At 44.8% G+C, this 25,250-nt stretch overlaps 1 protein-coding gene across 4 annotated transcripts in view; it reads left to right on the top strand.

Moving 5' to 3' along the window:
- The window catches only part of LOC119174972 (uncharacterized), a 267,896-nt gene that overhangs the window by 134,016 nt on the left and 108,630 nt on the right, over nt 1-25,250 (top strand). For all 4 annotated transcript variants that reach the window (XM_075894884.1, XM_075894886.1, XM_075894885.1 and 1 more), the window contains one exon: nt 6,625-6,680. The gene's annotated coding sequence lies outside the window, so the exon portion shown is untranslated. The remainder of the gene's footprint in view (nt 1-6,624; nt 6,681-25,250) is intronic.

The following is a 25,250-nucleotide window of genomic DNA, read 5'->3' as shown; positions in this document are numbered from 1 at the left end:
TGCGTCCGACAACTGCGAAGCACCTGCATACTGTGTGAACTGTGGCGGTAATCATGCTGCGTACTCACGTTCCTGTTCTTTCTGGAAAAAAGAAAAAGAGATCATCACTTTAAAGATAAAAGAAAACATTACATTTAAAGAAGCAAGAAAAAGAGTCTCGCCATTTTATGGCCCCACATATGCTGATGCGGCGCGCCAGGGGGCAGTGTCGCACCAGCCCTCGCCACTCCTTCGGCCTGGGCAGAGCGAGCCATTGGCTGTGGCGCCTGCCCCCAAGGCGGCAGTAGCCGAGTCTACTCCGCCTACTATTGAACAGAGACCAGAGACTCCAGGGTCCTCGGGTCTCAAGGCCTCACCTCGCCAGGCGAGGCCCAAGCTTCGAAAAACCAGCTCGCATGAGCGGGCATCCTGTGCCTCCGAGGAGGCAATGGATACGGCGGCACCCCTGGTGCCAAAAGAACGGCGCGGCTCTCTGGAGCGCGCCAAGAGAACTAAAAAGCTCATAACAGGGCCTGATAATGGCCCTGTTATTTGAGCTCGACCTTTCAGTTTAAACAAGTCACTCCCTTAACGTACACACAGCACTACTTTACTTCCAATATGGAAACACAAATTATACATTGGAACGTCAGAGGACTGCTTAGGAACCTCGACGACGTCCAAGAGCTTTTATACAAACACTCACCTCAAGTGCTGTGTGTACAGGAAACACACCTAAAATCCTCCAATACAAATTTTTTACGTGCTTACGTCATATACCGAAAGGACCGAGATGATGCTGTTGCGTCATACGGTGGCGTAGCCATTATTATTAACCAAGGAGTAGCGTGTACACATTTACCACTCCAGACATCCCTTGAGGCAGTGGCTGTTCGAGCGGTACTTTTAAACAATTTCGTCACCATCTGCTCTTTGTATGTACCTCCCCACCACCGTCTTGAAAGACGTGAATTTCAGTCTTTAATAGGCGAACTGCCTGAACCCTATTTGCTTCTTGGCGACCTAAATGCACATAGTGGACTCTGGGGCGATTCTCGCTGTGATGCACGAGGTCGTCTCATTGAACAATTTCTTTTCTCTTCCGGTGCCTGTTTGTTGAATAGGAAAGAGCCAACATACTATAACGTTGCCAACAAAACTTACTCGTCTATAGACCTCAGCATCGTATCACCTTCACTCCTACCCCTACTGAAATGGAAAATCATAAATAATCTATATGGAAGTGACCATTTTCCTGTAGTGTTGAGTTCACAAACAACATATGAATGTCCTCTACATGTTCCCAAATGGCTCATAAACAAAGCAGACTGGGAACAGTTCCACAACACTACACGTTTGAGTTGGACAGACATATGTAGGTTAAACATAGATGAAGCTGTGAAGTACTTCACAGCTTTTCTAACTGACGCAGCAGCCAGGTGCATACCGCAAACATCTGGAATGCCCGGCAAACGACACGTCCCATGGTGGAACACGGAGTGTCGTAATGCGCGAAAGGAACAGAACAGGGCATGGAGATTGCTGCGCAACTCGCCAACAGCGGAAAATCTTGACACGTTCAAGAAAATAAAGTCTCAAGGAAGGAGAACGCGTCGGCAGGCCAGAAGAGAAAGCTGGCAGAAGTTTTTGTCAGGGATCAATTCATACACACAGGAGGCAAAAGTCTGGAACATGGTCGGTAGGATAGCAGGGAAACAAGTACACACACTTCCACTCGTAAACACTCAAGGTGATACCTTGGAAGATCAGGCAAACTTCCTCGGGGCACACTTTGAACGGGTATCCAGCTCGTCCCACTATACTGACACTTTCCAAAAATACAGAACAAGAATAGAAAAGCAGAAACTCGAACACAAATCCACTAGATACGAGGCATATAACCAAGCTTTCAGTCTAGCGGAGCTCCGAACATCTCTAAACTCCTGCAGCACTTCTGCCCCAGGTTCTGACCGTGTGGTGTATGAAATGCTAAAAAACCTACCAGCCGAAACACGAAAAACCCTACTTTGTTTGTACAATGCTATCTGGTTTTCTGGCACTATCCCTACCTCCTGGAAAGAGGCTATTGTTATTCCCATTTTGAAAGAGGGCAAGGACCCTTCTTTAGCTTCAAGTTATAGGCCTATTGCACTTACAAGCTGCTTGTGCAAAGTATTCGAAAAAATGATAAACTGCCGACTTGTACATATCCTTGAAACAAACAATTTGCTCGACCCATTTCAGTGCGGGTTTCGAGAAAGTAGATCCACCACAGACCACCTTGTTCGTATCGAGGCACAGATCAGAGACGCCTTCGTCCATAAACAATATTTTCTCTCTGTGTTCCTCGATATCGAAAAGGCGTATGATACAACATGGCGTTTCGGAATTCTAAGAGACCTGTCCCACCTTGGTGTGCGCGGAAGAATGTTTCATATAATCGAAAGTTACCTGTCAAACCGGACATTCCGTGTCCGTCTGGGCAGTGTGCTCTCTCAAACATTTGTCCAGGAAACAGGCGTGCCACAAGGTGGCGTGCTTAGTTGCACACTTTTTATTATCAAAATGAATTCTTTGCACTTGTCCATTCCCCGCAATATGTTCTATTGTACATATGTCGACGACGTTCAGCTTGGCTTCAAGTCATGCAACTTGGCCATGTGTGAGCGGCAGGTTCAGCTGGGTTTAAATAAGGTCTCCAAATGGGCAGATGAAAACGGATTTCGACTTAACCCACAAAAAAGCACGTGTGTCTTGTTCTCTCGAAAGAGAGGCATGCACTCGGAACCTGACATTCGACTGAACGGGCAACGTCTGTCCGTCAAAGCCGAGCATAAATTCTTAGGCTTAATCTTGGACAACAAGTTAACCTTCGTACCGTACATCAAGTATTTAAAAACAAAATGTTTAAAAGCCATGAATGTTATAAAAGTGTTGTCACGTACTACGTGGGGTAGTGATAGGCAATGCCTCATGAACCTCTATAAAAGCCTCATTCGCACCCGCTTAGATTATGGGGCCGTTGTCTATCAGTCTGCTACTCAAAGTGCCTTGAAGATGCTGGACCCCGTGCACCATTTGGGCATCCGCCTTTCTACGGGTGCTTTTCGCACCAGCCCCGTAGAAAGTCTTTATGTTGAGTCAAATGAGTGGTCGCTTCATCTGCAAAGAACCTACATGTCCTTTGTATACTTCCTTAAGGTGAAAGCAGACAAGAGGCACCCCTCATACTCTACTATTAATGACTTGTCGAGCTCCATTCTTTTTCAAAACAGGCCTTCAATGAGGCAGCCCTTCTCAGTTCGCCTGAAGGGTCTAGCTGAGGACACTGGAGTGTCACTCGAACACAGTTTAATGGCTCCTGTAGCATACCCGCCACCGTGGCAGTGGCAGACTATAGATTGCGATGTGTCTTTCCTAGAAGTTACTAAACATGCGCCTATTGCCCATATTCGAACATACTTCTTGGAACTTCAACACAAATACACACGTCCTGAGTTTTTTACAGATGCCTCTAAGTCTAACTCCTCTGTGTCCTACGCTGCTGTTGGCCCTTCCTTTTCGGATGCTGGCCCTCTACATCCAGGCACAAGTATCTTCACAGCGGAAGCTTACGCGATACTTGTGGCAGCTAAACACATCAAACAATCACAAATACAAAAAGCAGTAATTTATACAGACTCCCTCAGTGTGGTAACGGCTCTGCACAGTCTTAAAAAACAAAAAAACCCTGTCCTCGTTTCACTTTACTCCATTTTATGCACACTCTACACACTCAACCGACATGTTGTTGTGTGCTGGGTGCCAGGGCACCGTGAGATTCAAGGCAACATGATGGCGGATCAGCTTGCTGCATCCGCCCACGAAAGCATCGCCATTACACCCACATCAATCCCGGCCCTTGATCTTAAGCCGTCTCTCAAACGAAAACTCAGGGACTACTGGCAGAGCAAGTGGGATACACACACACAAAACAAACTACACGTTATCAAGCCACACCTTGGCCATTGGCCACCAGTATCAAAATCACGTCACACAGAGGTAACATTAACGAGGCTCAGGATAGGACACACATACACGACACACACATATCTTTTGTCTGGCTGCGATCCACCATTGTGTGACATATGTGGTGAAGCACTAACAGTTCTTCACATTTTAATTCAGTGCAAACAATTGGACACTCTAAGAAAACAACACTTTCCTTCACCCTACCGACAACATATACCTTTACACCCTGCAATGTTCGTCGGTAGGGAACCGCTTTTTAGTCACAAATCATTGTTAGCGTTTTTAAAATAAATTCACAGCTTTCATGTCATATACCCGGGCATACCGTAGCGTGACCTCTCCAGAGAGGTTTTCGCTGCGGTGGCTACACAATAAAGCACTTGCCTCACCGCCCTTGGACGCAAGGGTATGAACGCGTGAGGCACTTGTGCTAATGCCATACATGTCCACCATCGTTTTTATTATCATTAACTTTTGCCATCTATTCGCACCACACACACCTTTCACGGCATGGTCATGATTTTAATAATTGTATGTTTTTACCCGCTTTACTGCGAGGAATTTTATGGCCCTTATACAGCCGCTAATCACAATCATTGTCCACATTCCTTGTCCCATGAACTGGCGCTCTTTGGCCATCAAATGGCCCTTGCGCCAAAAAAACACCATATATCATCAAATCCCAGATAAAGTTATCCCCCCCCCCCCCCGGTGGAGTTAACTTCTAAATGAACCATGCTACCAGCTGCGTATTCGAGATTAAATGACTGATGCCCGGGAAAAAAAAATGCTGCGTAACGTTTGAGTAGTTTTCAAGTCCCTGCGGCGTCGTACTAATGAGCACATGGATATAGCGCTGTCTGGTCGTCTGTTCACGGCATCAGAAGGGAATCAATGGCTTGCTTCGTGCTTGTAGAAAGCACGAACAAAATGGTGTAAATAAAAGTGAGAGCAGGGGCAGGAGGGGGTTGAGTTTGTGAACGCTCTATTGTCGTCGGTATAGAAGGATGCCGAACTAAGCTCGTCGTGCGCTGTGCTTCGCCTCGCGATCCGTCCTTATTTCTAGCGACCAGCGCAAAGGCCAGAGGCCCAACAGCGAAACGCCGAAGAACTTGACAGATAAATAAAAAAAGAAGAGGAACTACACCTGCACGAAGAGTTGTTCGGGCTTTGCGGCGGGCGAGACGGACGGAAACGATTTAAGCCCCGGAGACGAACGACCGCTGCTGCCGCCGCGCCACATCTGGAATTCCCAAGGCCGTGCCGAAGGTGATGGTAGGAGAGGCAGCTGGGTTTAACTGGATCCAATCTGGGCCCCGACATACATTACGCTCGCCGGGACCAAGGTAAGCCCGCCTCCGGACTGGGAAAATGTTGCCCGCAATGCGGGCATCAATCGCGTCGTCCCTTACCCGGGTGCCTGCGCGCGTGAGTATGCGCATTTACTCGTGGAATTTCCCAACTCGGAAGCGCTGAGGCTTCGTCACAGCTGCACCACTAAGCGCGCTTTTGTGAAGCTTTACTTCGTATCTCGTCCGTCTCTAACATTATCTTGTTCGTGCCGGATTATGTTTATGAATGACTGTTAGTTCCGTTTCAGTTTACTATGACGCCCTCTTGTTTGCCTTCCGAATTCAACTCCTCAGCACTTATTTTTTTATATTTTACGCCAAGGCTGTTATGGTCGATGTTTGTCGTTCGTCGTAAGTATAAAATTAGGATCATCATAAAGCGGTACGCAGTCAGTGACCACCTAAGCGTTCTGCACAGATGGTTAACAAGAGAAGCCGACACGTGCCCGCCGGTTGTTCTGTGACTCAGCCTTGTGCGACTTCGTGAGATATGCTAACCTCTTTCTCGGAGTTATTGCCAAGATTCAAGGGTGGCAGTGAAAGAAGTCGCGATTCCCGTTCTTTAATGTGCTAATGTTTGAAAGACGAGGTGCACACGATGGACAATGTCTGCTGCTTCTCTTGGTCCATGACACACTACCTCCGCAATGACTCATGAATACATGCGATACCTTGACTGTATTACAACTGAAGATGGCATTGATGGTGATTACAACGATGGTAATATTATTGAGAAGAAATAACGCAACCTACATACAGGTTGAACAAGTTTACTTTGTGACACCGTGGTGATGTTAACGCCATAGTGTCCAGATTCATAAAGACCGCGGAGGGAAGCAAGCCAGCAATCGGGTCTATTGGTTATGGTACTCGACTGCTGACCGACAGGTTGCGGGCTCGAATCCCGGCCGTGGCGGCCGCTTTTTCGGTGGAGCCGGAAATGCTCGAAGCCCGTGTACATGTTTAGGCGCAAATTTAGGTGCAGGTTTAGGCGCACGTTAAAGAGCCCCAGGTTGCTAAATTTGCGGAGTCCTTCTTGGCATTTCTCGTAAGATCGTGTCGTAGTTTCTTGGTGCGTTAAACCCTACAGTTATTATTAGGCCATCAGACGGACGGGCGCATGCCGCTTTTCATGCTGTCATCTCTTTGGAAACACTCGCAGCAATTGTTATGAATGCGGGGCCAACACAAAGCGTTTGCCAATGCTGTCTGAAACTAAACACTACTGTATAAAAGCATCTGATTGCGTTGATAACCGCAATGTTTTTATCTTTATCTGCAGGACCTGCGGAAACCGGGCATTGAAACCTATACGAAGCATCGACATTCACTGGCAAGGTATGATAATTTGCAGCGGATGTCTTTCTTGTTAGCCTCCCTGCCTTCTCCCTTTAAGTCTGCTGTGCCGTCGCTACTGCTCCGTATGATAACTGAGGGTATAGCGATCGTATTCTCATTCTGGTTAGTGTTATTCCCGTAATTACCATTGTCACCATTTTTTTTTCGCTTGTCTGTGAAAGGACGTCGCGTTACTATAGCTCCTACTAAAGTGCCTCTTACCACGTAGTCTGTACTGGGATTCAGCTGTGTACAAAAATCAGGGTAAGGGGAATCGGAAGAAAGTGTTATAGTTCGCTCTAATGGGCTCGTGCTTCGATACCCAACTTTGCGTAAATAACTAAGTTAGTAAATAAAGCAAAAACAATAAGGTACTTTTTAACCACTAACTACTGCCTGTACGGTCCCCCAGGTTCCCTGAAGCTGTTTTTAACGGCATTTTTCCCCTGGGGAACCCCAACTGTTTTGTGTGGAAATAAAGTTCAAATATAACACGCGTGTGTGTGCCGACAGAGGCTATGATAACAAGTGTAAAGGCGCACAATCGATTACTTGATGCTGGATGACAAAGAAGCTTTTGGCATCTCAGTAAAAAGTGAATCTCACCGAAGAGTATTTGCATGGATAGACGCGTTCGCTTCACATTTCTCACTACCTGTCTTCATAATCGCGAATGAAGGCTTTCCCAGTTATATTTTGCTGAACGCTGCGCATTGCTTGTTGTTTACTACGTCTCGGATGCTTATTTATCCCGCCCTATCATTGTTGTCTCTGTGATACTGACATTTAAATATCTGTTCCAGAGCTACGTTGGCAACGTTAGAGGGAAAAAAACAAACATTTTTGCCGTAACGAAAAAGAGAGAAAACTTTGCGATTCATTGAAGAGCTTTCTTTATAAATGGATTTCGTAGGCCCCATGTTCTCAGATTTGGGTGCACGTCAAAGAACCCCAGGTAGTCGAAATTCCCGGAGCCCTCCGCTACAGCGTCTCTCATAATCATATGGTGGTTTTGGGACGTTAAACCCTACATATCAATCAATATATCTATCTGTCTATTTATAAATGAATTTTGAAAGCAAGCATTACTTATAGCTCAAGGTTTGAAATTGAAGCAGCGCTGCGCTTTGCCTTCATACAATCGATTTTTATAGGAAGAAAAAAAAAAGCCTTCATCGACTCTGTGCGACTGCCTTATCTATATTGTCTTGGAACGAGTCGTCCTTTCTATGGGCTATGTCTTTGAGATGAAGTTTTTACTGGTGCGTAACTCACGTTTCCGCCTTTAAAGACGCCAAAACTTCAAAACTATTTATCACGCAAAATGTGTCACGAATCGAATCGGAAGACGTGTTATATTTGAGGGGGGGGTAGAGGGAAAAAAAGGAATTATTTCTGTATATAGTTAACAAGGTTCTGATTAGTTGCTCAATGTTGCTCAGTGGACTTTTCTTTTTTGTTCGCGTTGCAAAATCTTAAAATTACGACTTGAAGGAAAAAAAAAGACTACTTTAGTAGAACATATAGCTGTAAACTTATGGCTGCTCTAAGCGCTCGCACTATTCCTCGCATGTATTATAGAGACGTCAAACAAACCAGCAGAATTTTATACAAACGATCGACCTGACACCTGTCAGTTGCTTTGCCAAAGTGCGTCGGGTGTGCGAAATGGCACTTGTGTCAGGATACGAAACAAATTGCTGTCATATCTGACGTCGAGCATTGAATGGAATACAGCATGTATGTACAATAAAAAGTGGCGCTCCGTTAACACATATATTATTGGAACGACGTGACCGGAACAACGTGACGTTACTTTTCGAAAGATTACTCAATTATACCAATTTGGCCATAAAATATATCCTAAGCCCTACAAGGGCCTCACAAAGGCAGAGGAGCGCACACTACTTCGCCTTTACACCAATACGCTGCTGTGCCCGGCAGTACTGAAACACTTTGATCCTGTCTGTGGGCATGCAGGAAAATGCCCACACTGCACGGAGACGTCTTGGGACATTTTGCACGTGGTGTGGGCATTCCAACCAACCCCGAACCTTGCCCCAAAACGAATCCCCACTCGGGAAGACTGGGTGGCGGCCCTGCTCGCCTGCTCTGACCTGGCGAGCCAGAAGGCCCTGGTCAACAGAGCCCAAGTTGAGGCGGTCGCCAAGAGGCTGCTGTAATGAGGAGCCCACCTAGGGATCCTCCTCAAGCTTACTCTCATTGCACTGGCAATATATATATATATATATATATATATATATATATATATAAATATATATATATATATATATATATATATATAATAAAGCAAACTAGCGTGTTATTCAGAAACAGCGCTCTGCCTGATTTTGCTCGTCACTGAGCAATACCCGCTTTTTTATGAAAATGACAACACGCGATGTGCCGGAATACGAGGAGCATATCTGTTCCGTGTCTGACGCATTGCAGTAACGAAACCCACAGCGTCCCTCATGCATGCGCTTCAGTCGACTCGGAGGCGAAAGCAATTTTATTCTTTTCTTCTAAGTCGCGGTATTCGTGAAGTTTCCTAAAATTTTATACTTAAAAAACGCTATGGTTGTACTAAAACTCCCGTGCCCCCTCTGAGAGCGCTCTGAAACTAAAGTGGTTTTGCAACGCAACCGGGATCGAAGACACTTTAAGCTGGCTGCACCCATGGAGTTTCCTAAAGTTAACTAGAAGGAACTCGGGCGTTGTGATTGTTCAGCGGCCATGGGAATGATGGGCAGTACATGGATTTGCCTAGGCTTCGTGCTTGCGGGCTTCAAACGCAGTTGTGGCTTTGTTTATTGTAGTGGTTCGGTTTTGTTTCCTATGAAAAACCGTTTTGAACTTTATGACGCGGTTTGAGTTCGTGAGCCTAAATGATTAAGGTGGTGAAGCGGTAACTGATTTACTATTGCTGATTGTTGTTTCGTGACAAAGAAGCTTCAAGCCATGCGAAACCATATGGAGCATAAAGTACGAAGATTAGGCAAATGTATTTACTACCCATCATTCTCATGCTCGCTGAAGTGCAACGGATTGCAGCTGCCACAGACACTAGCGCCAGAATTTCCTCTAGTGTATTTATAGAAAACTCTTAGCTGCACCTTATCTTGCTTAGGCTTGGCCTCCGGGAGCGCTCCCCCTTTAACCAACAATTTGTGCGTGGTGGCCTCACCACGTGATATCGCGCCATGCAGTGTCAAGGTGACATCATGACGACGTCAGAAACTTTAGCGATATGTGGCGTAGTGACGACGTCATGAGATAACGTCATCACTTGCTGATAACTTTTGCAGCATCTCTTGTGCTAACGCTGCAGATTTAGAATGCGATTAATATTCGCGTTTCCTCAGGCATCTAAGGTTGTAGCTGTAATAATCCTGTTATTGTAACGATTCTGTCGTTATGGCAAGAGTGGCTTGTGTCAAAACAAAACAATATTGTGATGAGCATTGCTGTCACTGTGACCTTCGACATTTCAATGCTTTCTACCATGGTGGTCTAGCTAATAAATAAACAAAAACATGACCGCTCCCTATGTCATAGGAATCGGCATAACACGAAAGTGAAAACTTTCTTCACAGAAATATCACTTATTGTGTAGTGATTATATGAGAGTTTCTACAACGTCTATGGGTGTTTGGCATCTATAGCATTGTTTGACGGGGATGCATGCCAACGTTGATGCCTAAGGACACATGTCCATCGTGACGACTAACACCCATGATCATGTGTTAACCGTTGTGGTAGACGAAGTGGTCAACCACTTGGACACAATGCATCGTTATTCCCGTGAAATAATGGCACCAGCAAGCATACATTAAACAATGACACTTGATGTACTCTCTTCAATGCTTAAGGAGAGAAACGGCACGATGTGCGCTCCTAAGTGATAGTGTCAGTGTGCTCATGCATACACTCCCACACTGCGTTTCAGCAACGTGGAAGGCAGAGATTCGTAATTGAGCCGCGAATTCGCGCAGGCGTTCACCGTGCCGGTGGCCTCTGTCTTTCTCCTCGAAGGCACGACACTCGTTCCTCGATATTCTTGTCTTATTCGGCGCACAAGAATTCACCCATATTCGTCGGACAAGAATTCTTGATACTAAGTTTCCAGGTCAACACGGCAAAAAACATAACCGATGGTGCGCTACTCGTGCGGGTGACATCATCAGTATACACTGACACCAAATGAGTGGATGTCGCCGAGTCTACTGCGCATTCCCTGTTACGCCCACTCAGTGCCCGTAGTTTGGCCGCACGTGTGGCCAAACTTCTGTGTTATGTTTGTCATATTTTTGTTGTGTTAAGTCGCTGTAATTTTCTTAGAATCACGAGGACATCCGGTTTTCGCAACGTGTTTCAACTTAGCGGACTTTTTACCGTAAAGATATTCTATTTTCGTTGTCTTCTTGCTTTTAGTTTCGTTTTTTCCTTGCACACACAAGATCACACTAACATCTTTACATATATCGTTTATTAGCAAATATAAGAAGACCCTCAGCTGAATTTTTCTTATAAAAACAAAAGAAAGAAAAAATAATCCAGAAAAAGACTCCGGCGCGCGGAATCAAACGTTGGGCCTCTGAATTGTGAGGCGTTAGCCACTGAGCCACGAAGGAGCACCTGCTTCAACATTCAAACGGCAAGCTATTTATATCTAGCACCTACCGCTGGTTATGGGCATGCCGGGAGGAACTATCGTGTTTTCAGCATCCTCATCAAGATGGCGCTATGAGTGCGCGTTGCCACATTGTCACGTCGCGGTGGCGCGCGCTCTCATCTCTTACGCGTACTTTGCCCCATGGAGAGGTGGCGGGGTGGATGCTCACGCGTGCGCTTGCGTATCTCGCGGTAGAGGGAATCGTACGCCTTGGTTGGCCTTGGGCTTTCACCGCAACGATTCTGTTGTAGCTGCCGGACGCACAAAGGTCACTGCAATCGTTGCACAGTCTCCGTTCGCGTAAAGGGCGAGCTTTTCAGACACAGCGAAGTAACAACTGAGACGCTTGTTCGAGTTCATCTGTGCCTGTGAGTACGTTTCGTGCGTCATTTGTGCATGAAAGACGGGGGTCACGTTTCGATCTGCTAGCCATTCTACGCGTGACCTTCCAATTTGTTGCTATCGCGTTCATTGCTTCGCCTTTGCTGCAAAGCTGTGCCTTTTTTGCATTAGAAAGCACTTCTGTTTTTGTCTATTTAAAACGATAGGTAACATGTTGATAAGACTTAGCTTTGTTTCAGCTAGTTTACTAGGCCATTGCTGTCGGATAGAAGCACTCTAAATTAATATCACTTCTGTGAATACTGTCCAAGCGGAATCAAAACGTCGAGCATTTTCGACCCGCCGGAAACCCGTGCCATTCTCCGCTGTGTGCCGTAAATAGCATTGCGCTGTCCTAAAACTGCGCAGTACCAGCTGTGTGCCGTGTGCACAATGTAAGGGGTCCGCGGGGATGTCCGCCCCGATTCATCAGCTTCGATCTCCACCCCTCCAAGCTGGCTCGAAATCTGTATCGACCGATTCCATTTCGGGGTCTGCCGCTAAGTGTTGTCCCGACCCTTCGCGTTGGATCATTCTGTGCTCTTTCTGTCTAAATATACTTTTAAGACCTTCAGTGCTGTAGTTTTTGAAGCCTGACGTCATAGGTCATAGCAGATCATGTGACATATGTATAGGGATAGGCTGCCCTACCACTGGAAAAATATAAATGCACTGTGGATCTCTCTCTCTCCACACACACACACACACACACACACACACACACACACACACACACACACACACACACACACACACACACACACACACACTCGGGTCAGCGCACTATACACTACACTGCTATGTGTGTCCCTCTAAGATTACAGAAGCTTGCATTTTGAGACAAACATCAACCCCGCAACGAAAGGAAAGAAGGCTGTCGAGTCGACCACTTGTGGCGAGCAGTATGGGGCCACCGCTAGAAGTTATTTCGGGACCGGTTGTCTCGGCAACCAAAGAGACGCTGTGATCGGGCGTGCTGGTAAACGAGCTCACGTGGACGTCTCGTTCCCTGTCGGCGTTTCACTTTGCTCAGTGCAAACATCACCGGTTCTAGTTAATGATGTAAAAGATCAGTCTAATTTGTCATATATTTTACCCTATGAATTATTTACCCTTGTTTCTTGGCTTTAAGCCTGCTTAGGGAACTAAACTATAGTTTATATATATATATATATATATATATATATATATATATATATATATATATATATATATATATATATATATATATATATATATATATATATATATATATATATATATATATATATATATATATATATATATATATATATATATATATATATATATATATATATATATAACGGGACTCGCAAGGCTTATTTAAGGTCATGTTCAGCTCGTTGTAAATAAAGTAAACTGGCTTTTATGAACACATCTCGTAAGCTGTGCCGATTAGTGTGCTAATGAATCAGCCCTTTGTGAATGATACGGTCGTTTCGTTACCTCAATATTTCAGGTTCTGCTTTCGCAAACCTTAGTGGGCTTTATTGTAACGGAAAGCTATCTCTAAACGCCGTTCGTCGAAATGTACACTACAGGTGGCTGTACACGCTTGCACATCTTGACTGCATTTCTACTGGGGAATAGCTAGGTATTTAAACTGAGATTTAAAGGGACAGTTGATTTTCGGCTGGCCACTATAAAATATATTGAGAGTCGTCTTGAACTCTATTCGTTTGTAATTTGAGAATCAAAACGCAGCGAATGTAATAATTAAAGCTGGATGTTCTTTAGCTACTAATCTACTGCAATTTCGAAGCGTAGTGAACGTTTCTCCGTTGCATGCATTACACTTTAGCAATGTGTAAATCACTGTTGTGCTTCTTTTTCTCTAAATTTTACTCCGAGATACTTCATTAACAACAAATTACGGGGATTATGTTTCATTATGCTTTATATCCCTTCATTTCAAGGAAATCCAACTATTTCCTTTTTTTGGCATAACGTCATTTCTGCGACAACTTTATTCATTAAGTGCGCTTCTCTGCAAGCAGAGATGAGAGCGTGGAGAAGCTTTACAAGTTTTCTAAGGCTGTAGATCTTTCTAAGGCTGTAGATTGCGACGCGACCGCGTGTAATGAAAGCGGGGAATTCGAGGCACTTTGAGTCTACATATGTTTTTGAAATATAGCTTTGGCAAATGAACAGTTAAGCTCGTTGATTAATGCGCTCCATGTGAGATGCGCACATGCTGAAAGACGAGCGCGTTTGCGTTGTGTCGAAAGCAAGCTTAGCGTGCGCAGTGTTAATTGAGCTCCAGTGGAATGTACTCAAATGTTAAAAATGTTGTATATTCTAGATGTTCATACATTTGTTACTAGAGGTGACCCGTCAGTTGCTGTTTTCATTATGTATTCACTAAGAATTGTTTTGACCGTATGAATATCCCTTGCCGTTTTGTAATTGTACTTGCTTTAAGGTGAAACGCTAAATTAGCAACTGGAAGCACGGAAGTTCTAAGATTTCTTATAATTTTGTAATAACTTTGCCTTTTTGACGAAATTGTGAGCTCTTAATGTCTATTGCTTTCTCTTGCGTAGCGTCATTTAGCTAGTTATAGAATGCCAGATCTTCAAGGAAGCTTAAAGTGCGGAGCACTTTAGTGGGCTGGGATGTTGTATGCTGTCGTCGCTTGGCGTAACGCAGGCGAAACCATAGATGGCATAACCATTTGAGCGCACACTCTAACCAAAGTGAGCTGGGATGTTGTAGTGGGCTGGGATGTTGTATGCTGTCGTCGCTTGGCGTAACGCAGGCGAAACCATAGATGGCATAACCATTTGAGCGCACACTCTAACCAAAGTGAAGTATTCTTCCTCTTGTTTTTTTAGCGCCTTGAATTTGGTAGAAATAAATACATATGAAGAAAAAGACAATGAGAAGAAACTGGGAAAAGAGAACAGGCAAAAGGAAGAGAGCAGGAAAGAAAACCGAAATAAACGAAGGTTGTCCAGCTCCGCTCTTCTTTCAGACTTTGCACTGTTAGGGCGAAGTTGCCTTATTATTTAGTTTTGTAGTGCCACACCTAATTAGTTCAAATGTCTCGTCATAATTCCTTAAATATAATTTTGTGCACCAGAATAGAACGTAATTTATAAGTTTAAAAGAAAAAATATGCCATCTTCCCGCTAAATGGAACCAAGTGTGGATGCGGAGCCGCGCGGAGATGATTCGCTTCAACTCCTGGATTGAAAAGACCGCGAGATTTCGAATTCTGGCGCTGACGCTTGTGGTGGCGTTGGTGCTTGCGCTCATCGCGGCGTTGCGCAGGAGAAAATGAGGTGTGCGCGCTCTGTCATTTTATACCGCGGAAGCAACATGGCGCACCCATATATATATATATATATATATATATATATATATATATATATATATATATATATATATATATATATATATATATATATATATATATATATATATATATATATATATATATATTCGGGAGAACGTCAATGGAGCTGGACCTCGACAGCTCGCACGTGCACCATCGCCAATCAGGACTACTTCATTCAAGTACTGTGTAATCAGTGGATGCTCATATCTATTACTGAACTCTAAAAGAATACTGGCACTCCTGCCATGGGCACTCAACACTCTCGCGCACCCTTCTTGCACCCTCCTCAGTGGGTGAAGGATTGTGAAGGACGTTGAAGGCACCCTTTTTTTGAGAATGTTTTTGTTACACCCTACAGTTTTTTAAATGCACGCTTTTTTCTAAGGGTGCATGGAAAACACCCTTTTTGGAAGATGCTGAGCTAACACCCTTAAGATGTCGTCCATGAGACAAACCTATTTACACCCTTTTGGGTGTAAACACATTTACTGTGCAGCGGAGTATGCAGCTGTCGCACCACTTGTCGTGCACGCCGCTCCGTAGAGTGGAGTATTTCGAGAGAAAAGAGGGGAATTTAGGAGAGAGGAGATGTGGAGGGGACGTGCATGCACAGTGGAGGCGTGGACGCCATGGAAGGGATGGAAAAAGCCCCCACCTTAAGCTGCTTCACATTTAAATATCAGTGAAGGATCATTATGGGCTACTCCTAATGCTGGAAACATATAAACGTAAATGTATTTGTGCTACGTTCTGCGTGCCGGAGATATGAGGCGAGCGCACAGTAGATACATTTTTCTTGGTTGTAGTTGTTTGAAATTAGTACCCAAATTATACACTTAAGCACTTTTATAGTAGATAGCTGTATGACATATATTGCAGCACTCGCTATACATCTTGCTGTCTTGCTCTCTTCGCCGTATATCTGTTTCCGGAAGGAGTGTGGATGATTCGCGGGAAACTAACTGGTTTGTCTTCTTTCACTCTCTATGGTAGACTGGTTTAAAGGACACATGATTACACATACTGCATGGAAAAATTCGCTCAGGCTGAGCAACTGGCGGTCATGTCTCCAGTGTAATCACTTTTGAGGCAACATTACCCAACCACCGCCACTACTTTCTCCACATTCCCACTTCTCTGCCACCACCAGCACCACCACTAGCCCGGGCAACTGCCCTGGCTATTGTGAAGCGCTCCGTTTCCATGCCAGAGAACAAGCAAAATGACCGATAAGAAGTCATCCCTTAGCAAAACCAATAGATAACTAGGGCTAACAGCCAAGAAAACCAAGGAAAATATAAGGGATCGTATTTGTAGTTATTAAGATATGATAATATAAATGTGAATGAAGTAAAGTGGACGAAAAAAACAAACTTGCCGCTGGCATCATCATCATCATCATCATCATCATCATCATCATCATCGGCCTGACTACGTCCACTGCAGGACAAAGGCCTCTCCCATGTACCGCCAGTTAACCCTATGCTGGTAGCCTAGAGTTTCTCAATATACACTAGAGGGAACTCTGGCGCTAGTGTCTATGGGAGCTGCAACACACGGCGCTTCAGCGAGCATGGGAATGATGGGTAGTACACACGTTTGTCTAATTTTCGTACTTCTGGCCTGCTTCTGGCTCCGTGTGTGTTCGTGTGGCTTGGAGTTGTTTTTTCACGAAAACACAAATTAGCAAATGTTCGCCGTTTGCGCTTCACAACCTTATTCTTTTAGGCTTACCATTTTGAATCAAGTCACTAAGTTCAAAAGGGTTCGTTCTTTCTTTCAAAACAACACTGAAACACAGCAATAAACAAAGCCGCAAGTACGATTCGCCGCCCGCAAGTACGAAGACTAGGCAAATGTGTGTACTACCCATCATTCCCATGGTCGCTGAACGATCGCAGCGCCAGAGGGCCCTTTAGTTAATTTCGGGAAACGCTATGGCTGGCAGGGATCGAACCTGCGAGCTTCGAATAACGCGTTCGGTGCTCTACCAATCGAAGTACGCAACGGCGGTGATCGCCTAATCCACATTAAGCTTGGTAGTGTTGGCCAGCGCCGCTAGTTGCCATGACGGTGCGTGTAAAACACTTTTCCTCTGGCTCATGTTAGTCACGAAGCACGCGAATAACATGGCGCTGATCGACACCCAGGTTTAGCAAAATAAAAAAACACCGACCACAATAAAAACGATTTAAAGCAAAACGAGACGTTTCGGCTCCCACACGGGACCATTGTTCACAATGAACAATTCATACTAAGTTTAAACTTCGTTATGAAAAAAGATTTTTTTCGAATCGGACTTCCGTTTGCGCCCTCTCGCATATATTAGGACATGAATTATTGACGCGTAGACTTGGCGAAAGTCGAGGCACTTCAAGAGTAGGGCGTCAGAAATTCTGGGCAAGTGTTCGCTCTAGACCAGTGATACTGAGGCCCGCTCAGCAACACACGCAAAAGGCGAAAGTTAAAAAAAAAAACAAAGAAAAGGACCAGGCAGTTTTGATTAGGTGGAGCGTTCCTCTTTACAGAGGCCCGGCCGGTCACGAATTGTATTGCCAACAGGAAAAGTACCGTCTAATTTACAGCATGAAAAAAAAAATACAGTTCATTTCGAAACCTTGATTCCTTTCCCTGTCTCTCGTGGAAGTCAAACTGTAATGCATTTTGCGAATTATAATAAATGCAGATGGGCTTTGATCTAAAAAAAACGCGAATGGTATTTTTTTTCTTTACGAATACTTCTTTTCGAGTGATAATAATTGCTCCCCTCGGATTTCTTGTCTTCAAAACTCCCCGATTATTTTATGTGATTCGAGACAATCCGGTCTCATTTCGCTGTTTAGCGTCTTGAAGCAGGCGCTTTTGTAACACGGTAATGGCTGCGCGTCGCAGGTCGAATCGGATTGAAAAGCTTTAGCGGGTGATCCTTTAAGCCCCGTTCCAAGTGAATTCCCCTAGTAGAGCTACGGCGAACAGAGCTCGTTTTCGTCGGGAAAGCTCCAAGTCAATTTCCAGAGAGCCTTCCTGAATCCGGCTAGTTTCGTTTGTTCTGTTTCTGCACATCTGTACAATAAAGAAGTCGTTATGGCCTTTGTCATAGTGAGCCAACAGAGCTCCCTTTGTCGACATTATTGAAGAAAGAAAGAAAAAAGATTGAAATGAATGATTGACCTACTGCGTCTTTGTAGTACACTCTATCACACACTTGAAAAAGTTCGGTAAAACATTTAAGGGCAGCCTAATGATCACAGAACAAAGTTTTTATGAACTGCTCCGGAAGTATCGGTAGCGTGTCAACGTGAATCGTCATAACGGCGTCAATAAAACGTCACCGTTTTGCCCCGAAAGGGGAATAATTGGCAGTAGTAGCAACATACGTGACACCACGTCAACCGGATATGCATTCTGATGCTCGGACAGCTAGCGGAGCCGCCAGGACCGGGCTAGCTAAAGGAAGCGACAGGCAGTCGTATGCCCTTTCTTCCCTTCCCTTTCAACCCCTCCTCTACCACGCTATTGCCATTAGCCTGCAGGGAGACAGCTCACTCGAAGGCACCAGCCACATCGGCTCACTTTACGCACATTTAGGGGCAAAGCTCCTTAGTGTACACTGTGGTCTGGAACGTGTGGAATGTGTGCTTCCAGGCAACGCATTCTCTTTTTACCACCGCGGCACAGCACACGCAGTGTACCCACTATACGACATGACGATGACGATTTACATGATCACGATAATGATCGCGGACAACTGGCTTGTGCAGTATATGGAGTCTCGATGTGCTGCTGTACGATGCATTTCGTATGACTGGAAACAACCACCAAGGTAACGTGCACAGAGCTTGTCTTTCGGTACTTCAGACTAGATCCGATACCACAAAAATGTCAATGTCTTCGTTGATTTACGGTAACACCGAACGGTCCCACTGCTTCGTTCATTCGTCATCACTCACTTTGTATATATGCAGGGATTTTTTTAACTTTATTCAACCTAGTCTAATGATAGGTTGAGCCATGTTTCACTGTCCCCATGGAGCCTCATGGTGATAGAAAAGCTAACCTAACCTAACGTAACTTTGAGACGAAAAAAAAAAACAGTGCTAGACATGGAGCTGTGATAGCGTGACAGGCAGACAGGCTGCCTGTCCTTTTATTACCCTACTCGAAACGCTACAAGAAAACGTCGCGTGCGTCGACTCACGCCGCCATCAACACCTCCACTGGACCTAAGAAAAATAGCCCCAATTTTAAGCTCTACTGGCTTTATTATATGGCTGGAGCATCCTCTCTCTTGCTTTTGCTGGCGCTGACACCATCAGATACACATCCCCAATGCAACCAGCGTTGGACTGGCGCCTTCTTGAAAAAGAAATGCGTTGTACGTGTTGTAAATAAGGGCACTGAGACCTAATGTTTTGTTAGACCATCACGTTTTACCCAAAAGTTACTGGGTAGAGGGTTTCGCCAGTCAAGTTCGCGCACATTTACATAGCGCGTAACGTGGTGTCATCTTCTGTACAACGTAACATTCACAACGGTGCTCTGTACGGCATGACATATAGAATATCCTAGACACTAAGACCGTCTTTAAAGAAGTGTGTATAGACGATCAGTCAAGAGTCATTCTACATCTGCCACTGGTTTAACAATCGTTGGCACACCCACTTACTTAACAGATCACATATTCGTGCGTTTGTATGGTTGGCTTCTCCGTTTTAAAGTTCTTTTTGCAGAAAAGCTAGCTTTACAGGCTATGTTTGTCGTTTTATTTTCTCTTTTGTATGCGGTTTATCAAACCGGTAGTTTTTCTCGGAGCCAGTAAACGCAGTGTGACAGAAATGACGGTAAACTATCCCTGGTTACTCAGTCTTCTATAATGTATTGCTGTATTTCATTGCAATTCAGTTTTCCTGTTTTATTCATCTTCTTAATATTCTGGAATAGGCTGCATCCAATACAGACGTGAGCGTCGATATTGACAGCCAAAAATGAACTTTGGGTCATTTATTTATTTATTTATTGCTTTGCTAGTTCGTGCGAAAACGAAAGTAGCAATCGCGTGAAATTAACATCTCTCTCTTCCCCGCAAAAAGTGAATGATGATGAGTGGCTTGATGCGTCCGTCCGTCCGTCCGTCCGTCCGTCCGTCCGTCCGTCCGTCCGTCCGCCTGTCTGTCTGTCTGTCTGTCTGTCTGTCTGTCTGTCTGTCTGTCTGTCTGTCTGTCTGTCTGTACTGGCTGCGCCGGAGGGATAGACTGTCCTAGACCTAAGGAGCGTTGCCCCTAAAAATAAAAAGCCCGTCTCTGCAAAGGATAACTGCAAATCAGTGCATAGATGCTGTTGCCAACAACGCGGCTCCAGTTCCCGTTTCGACTATTTCCTGTATTCTTTATTTTTGCTTCGAAATTTCATATCTAAAAAAAGGCTTCGAATAAGTGTGGAAGGAGAGAAGCAACTATTGTTTTTAATCCTAAAAGCCCGACGTGTGATCTTTTTTTCTTATACGCTGAGTCCGATAAAACAGAGTGCCGACGTAAGCACGAGCATGTTACCGAACAGTTGTGCCTGTTGCTAGGGCTGTGTCTCTGCGACGAACCGCCACAGTCTTGGTTAGGTTCTCAGAGTGGAAAGTCCTGCACGCAGCCACTGAAGAATATGGCACATGGCCGATCCCGTTTGAATTACTAACATTGCATAGAATATCAAAGTGAGTAAGGGGGGTACAAAAACGTTCTTCAAGTGCTGATTTATTTTGCAAATTATGATGGAAGGTTTAAGATAAGAACATGTTTCATGCATCTCATCTCCAGATCACCTTTGGGGCATCCCGCGGCCGACTGAAAATGATCCGCTGTGTGCGGAATCGCTCTGGTCTGCACTATTTCTTCTGAGCGGCCAAATAAAGCGATTTCCCTGCGTTGATTTGTCATAACAAAACTAAATAAAGAGACATAAACATTTCTCTTGATATCTCCATTACATTTCGTGTCCCTATTTCATCATGTTGCATCAAAATCAAAAGAAGAAAAAGAAGAAGAACGTGAAAATTGGCTTAAGAGGATGGGCTGCGACGACGTTTATTTCGGACAAAGGATGCCAGGGGTGGAATTCACAAAAATTCTAATAATTTCTGGAATATAACGTCCCCCAAATCACTGTGACTTCGCACAAAACTTCTCTTTCCTGTGCTTTTCCATTGGTCAGCTGGTAGCTAAGCTAGAGAATGTTGAAGAGGAGGGGGGGAGGGGGGGGGAGCGTATATTCTACGTTAGAAGCCATCACGCACCTATAGCATGTGTTGACGCCTCCTCGCCTGGCGATTGAGAGCTACGCTGAAATTGAACTGGCTGCCCCTGGAATCTTCCTTTCGAACCTGGAAACTACCCGCCAAAAACAAGGAGGCCACGGGGCCGATTGTTTATTCAAAATGTTCGTGACCCTACGCCTCGGGTCCCACGGGAGTCTTTGCTAAGACGCAAATATAACCTGGGGTGCGTTTATTTTGTTTGGCTTTCTTCAAATTGAAAACTTGCGTCTATCAACTACCGAGAGCTGCTGTATAGCCCTGAAAGTATAAACGTTCACCCAAAACCTTCGAAAGGGCTAGCGGAGATTTTTCGTTCATTTTTTTTTTTTGTCCTGCAAGAAGGCGCATAGTGAAACTAGCCAACGGTGAAATGCGACGGGTGCACGGCTGTCGAAAACAATCTCGCGTGAGCAGTCCTCTTCCTTTCACCTCTATACCCGCCTCCACAAAAGCGTGCAGTGAAGTGAAAGCACTGTTTTAGCGACAGCAAATCATGGGGGCCGTTCTCATACCTGCATTCCTACACGGTTCTCGTTTTGGAGATTTTTTCGTCGTTTAGTTCTTCTAAATGGGAAAATGATCATATTATAATTACGTTTGCGCAATTACAATAAATATTCAGTCTGAGTGCTACATGTGCTTATTTTCTAGAGCTGAGCTGAGTCGTACTCAGATGCACGCGTGTGTTGTGCGTGTTATTGTCATGGTCATCGTTTGTCTTGTTTTGTTATATCGTTCTAGAAAAAAAACGTTAGGGTTGTTGCCAAAAAAGACAATAAGCGTGCCTTCAGCACGCCAAGTTGTTAGCCCTGGTAAAATATAGTGATTATTCCGTGTATAGACTTGCCCGACCGATCGTGGCCGTTCCTGCGTGCACCTGCACAGCGCGTATGCATACCGCATTTCCATTCACCAACGAAGCACAGTTTTTCTGTGGCAGAAAGAAAAATATGTGTTTCGATGTGGGCCATTCTAGGAATCATAAGTCTGCTCGCGCTTCCTGAAAGAAACAGCTTCAGTGTGTCGCAATATTAAGACAAATAGGGAGCCGAGGGAGAAGCCGGGCCATCCTTTTCATTTTGTATTCGTGCAGTCGCTCGCTTTGCACTGCCGAAAAAGGTGGTGGTGAGGAGTAAGCTCTTTGTGCCATACCGAAGGGGCTGGGTTTTTTCAGCCGTGACGTGACGTCTGAGACTACCCTATCGTCTGTGCTATTTTGGTCCTAGGCGGGGCTGACAGAACGTTACCCCTATTCAGCCTTACTATATGATAATGAAGGCGAGAAGCTGTCGTGAACTCGTTTGATAGCACAAAGCAACAAAAGAAGTCCGTGCGTGCTTCCTTCGTGCTAATTTAATTTACAGTTTCGTTATACAAATGGGCGCTTAACAATGGCTTTTATGTAAGTGCGCAGCATTCTAGGGGCTTAGGCTGTCTACTATATATGGTTTGGCCTGCGTCCCGCTTGGCGGGCTGCAGGCCAAACCATGTATAGGCCAAACGCATATTGGTATGTATTCATGAATAACTTGAGCCGATACGCCACCTAGCGTAGAGAGCGCGAAACAGGCAATCGGCGTCCGTGTAGCAGACGACATTCGCTTTCTCACATGCGGTAGCGGTTTTCGTAGAAGGACTCCTCGCGAGCGAAAAAAAAAAAAACAATTGCGAATCAGTTTTTCTGCCTGTCGCTATGCACGTCACTGTTGCTGAAATGTAGTGTAGCTTCTTGTCGCAAGTTCCCGTCTTCAGCGACGAAGGACGGCGTGAATAACCAACTTCCGCACCGGCAATGGTGCTTCAAAGATGTGTGTTCGTCCTCAGAACTTCAGCAACAATACGTCGCTGTGCTATAAGTTCGCGGTGCTCTTCGTATGGCCTCAACGAATCGTGTGGATAACACATTTCCGATTCAGCGGAATCGGTTCATGGGAATGTCCAGAAGTGACTCAATTGGCTACGAGAGAAACCCTAGTGGAGCACTCCGGGTAACCTCGACTAGCCGGGGCTCAGAAATTACTTGGCCCGTGGGCGTTTAGCATTTCGCCTTCATTGAAAGACGACCGCTGCAGCTAAGATCGAACTCATATCTTTAAGGGCAGCAGTCAAGCAACGTAACCACTGCACGACATCGGCGGGCAAAATTAAAAAGTTTGTAGTGTTGATACAGCGTACTTTTTGCTTGGCGTAAAGCGTCGTACGCGTACTGGAAACGGACTCAAGGCAAGAGATGCTTGCTATGTGAGGCCTTGTGGTAGCTTAGTGCATTGCTCTTCAGATGCTGTGTGCTGATTCCCTCTACTTGTGGGCACGCGTACGTCATAAAACCTTCAGGATGTCGCATCGTAGAGTGCAGGAAGTGATGAAGGGGCCAGTTTTTGCGTACTGCTGTAGCAGCACGTAAGCAATACTGTTTGCGACTGCCTCGATTCCGCTTACGTATGTGGATCAGCTTAAACGCACACGACCTCACAGAGATAAGAATACGGATATACTCTAAATAAAAAAAAAATGTCAACGATCTTCCTACCACCATTTTGTATACCAGTTAACAGTCACCGTTTCTCTCCGCCTCTTTTTGTAGCCGCACCGAATATGCAGCACGAAACTTTGTTATTCTGATCAGTGTACCATGGCCACCTCATCTTTTGAATTTTAACATATAAAATGAGGCGAGGAAGTAATTTACAAATTAAGCCGCTGCAAAATATTGATGTGTCGCCGTGTTATTAGCCTTTGATAAACGATGCCCGTTGTCCCTACCGAATTCGTTAGCCCGCCTACCTAAAAAAACACGGGGGAACAGTTTGTGTGATATCACGTCGTTGTCAATCAGCAAGGCACCGAATGTGCAGCGAGGCACCTTGCTGATTGACTACGTAGTGATATCACAGAACACAGCGTCTCGTACAGTTATAAGCTTACATATTGTCTAGAATTACAACCTCATATCATTGACTAGAAAAACAAAATGGCCTGCCACAATGGTTTAGCTGTTAGCTGAAAATCCAGCCGTGCAGAAGCATTTTCATCGGAGATCACAGGCTCAGTAAAAACAAAAATATAGATAGCCGGATCTGTTGGTATGGGTCCATGGCAGCAAGCAGTGCGACAAAAAAAACAAAACAAAAACAAGATGGGCACGCAGGAAGAAATGATGAGGACATGCGTTCACTTCTCACTTTCATCTGATATTTTTTATTCAGAAGTACATCATATATACATACAAATCCGGCCGCAGGGAGCATTCGCAAAGAAACATGCACACGCTATCTCGCTCAACAACCAAGGCACACTGGTATTACATTCTTAATGTTGTGGCAAGATACATTTGCTTTTTACGTAGCGATGTAAAAACACTTCGCAGCCGCTCTGGGATTTCTTGAGCGTCCAAGTTCACACGAGACGTTCACATGCAGGAACGCTGCAACATTTGTTTCACTGTTGACCATGCGCATCCCGACAACCGCAATGAGGTACTCGGAGGCAGACACACTCACCTTCGACAGAACACAGATGTGAACAAAGGAAGAAAACTGAACACAAAGCGCTGATACACCGCGTTATGATATTGTAATATACAGCGACAATCGACTCATTCATTGTTATTCATTTTGTTTATTCTAAAGACCCAAAGGCATTACATAAAGGAAAGGGGGGGCAAGATAGTTTTTTTTACAATGGACACAAAACATTTCACGTAAAGAACAAGGAAAATAGTGGTGTTCAATCATTGGTGCATATGGACGTGCATGTGCAAGTCAGTCAACAAGATGCAAGAGAAAAAATACTCTGTGAAAAAACTTGTAAACAACATGTGCCCAATTTATCCATGAATGCGGGATAATT

Source organism: Rhipicephalus microplus, chromosome 5 (assembly GCF_043290135.1).
Source record: "Rhipicephalus microplus isolate Deutch F79 chromosome 5, USDA_Rmic, whole genome shotgun sequence".
NCBI classification, from domain to species: domain Eukaryota; kingdom Metazoa; phylum Arthropoda; class Arachnida; order Ixodida; family Ixodidae; genus Rhipicephalus; species Rhipicephalus microplus.
The sequence above is the reverse complement of the archived record's forward strand: the minus strand, read 5'-3'. Positions and strand labels throughout refer to the sequence as shown.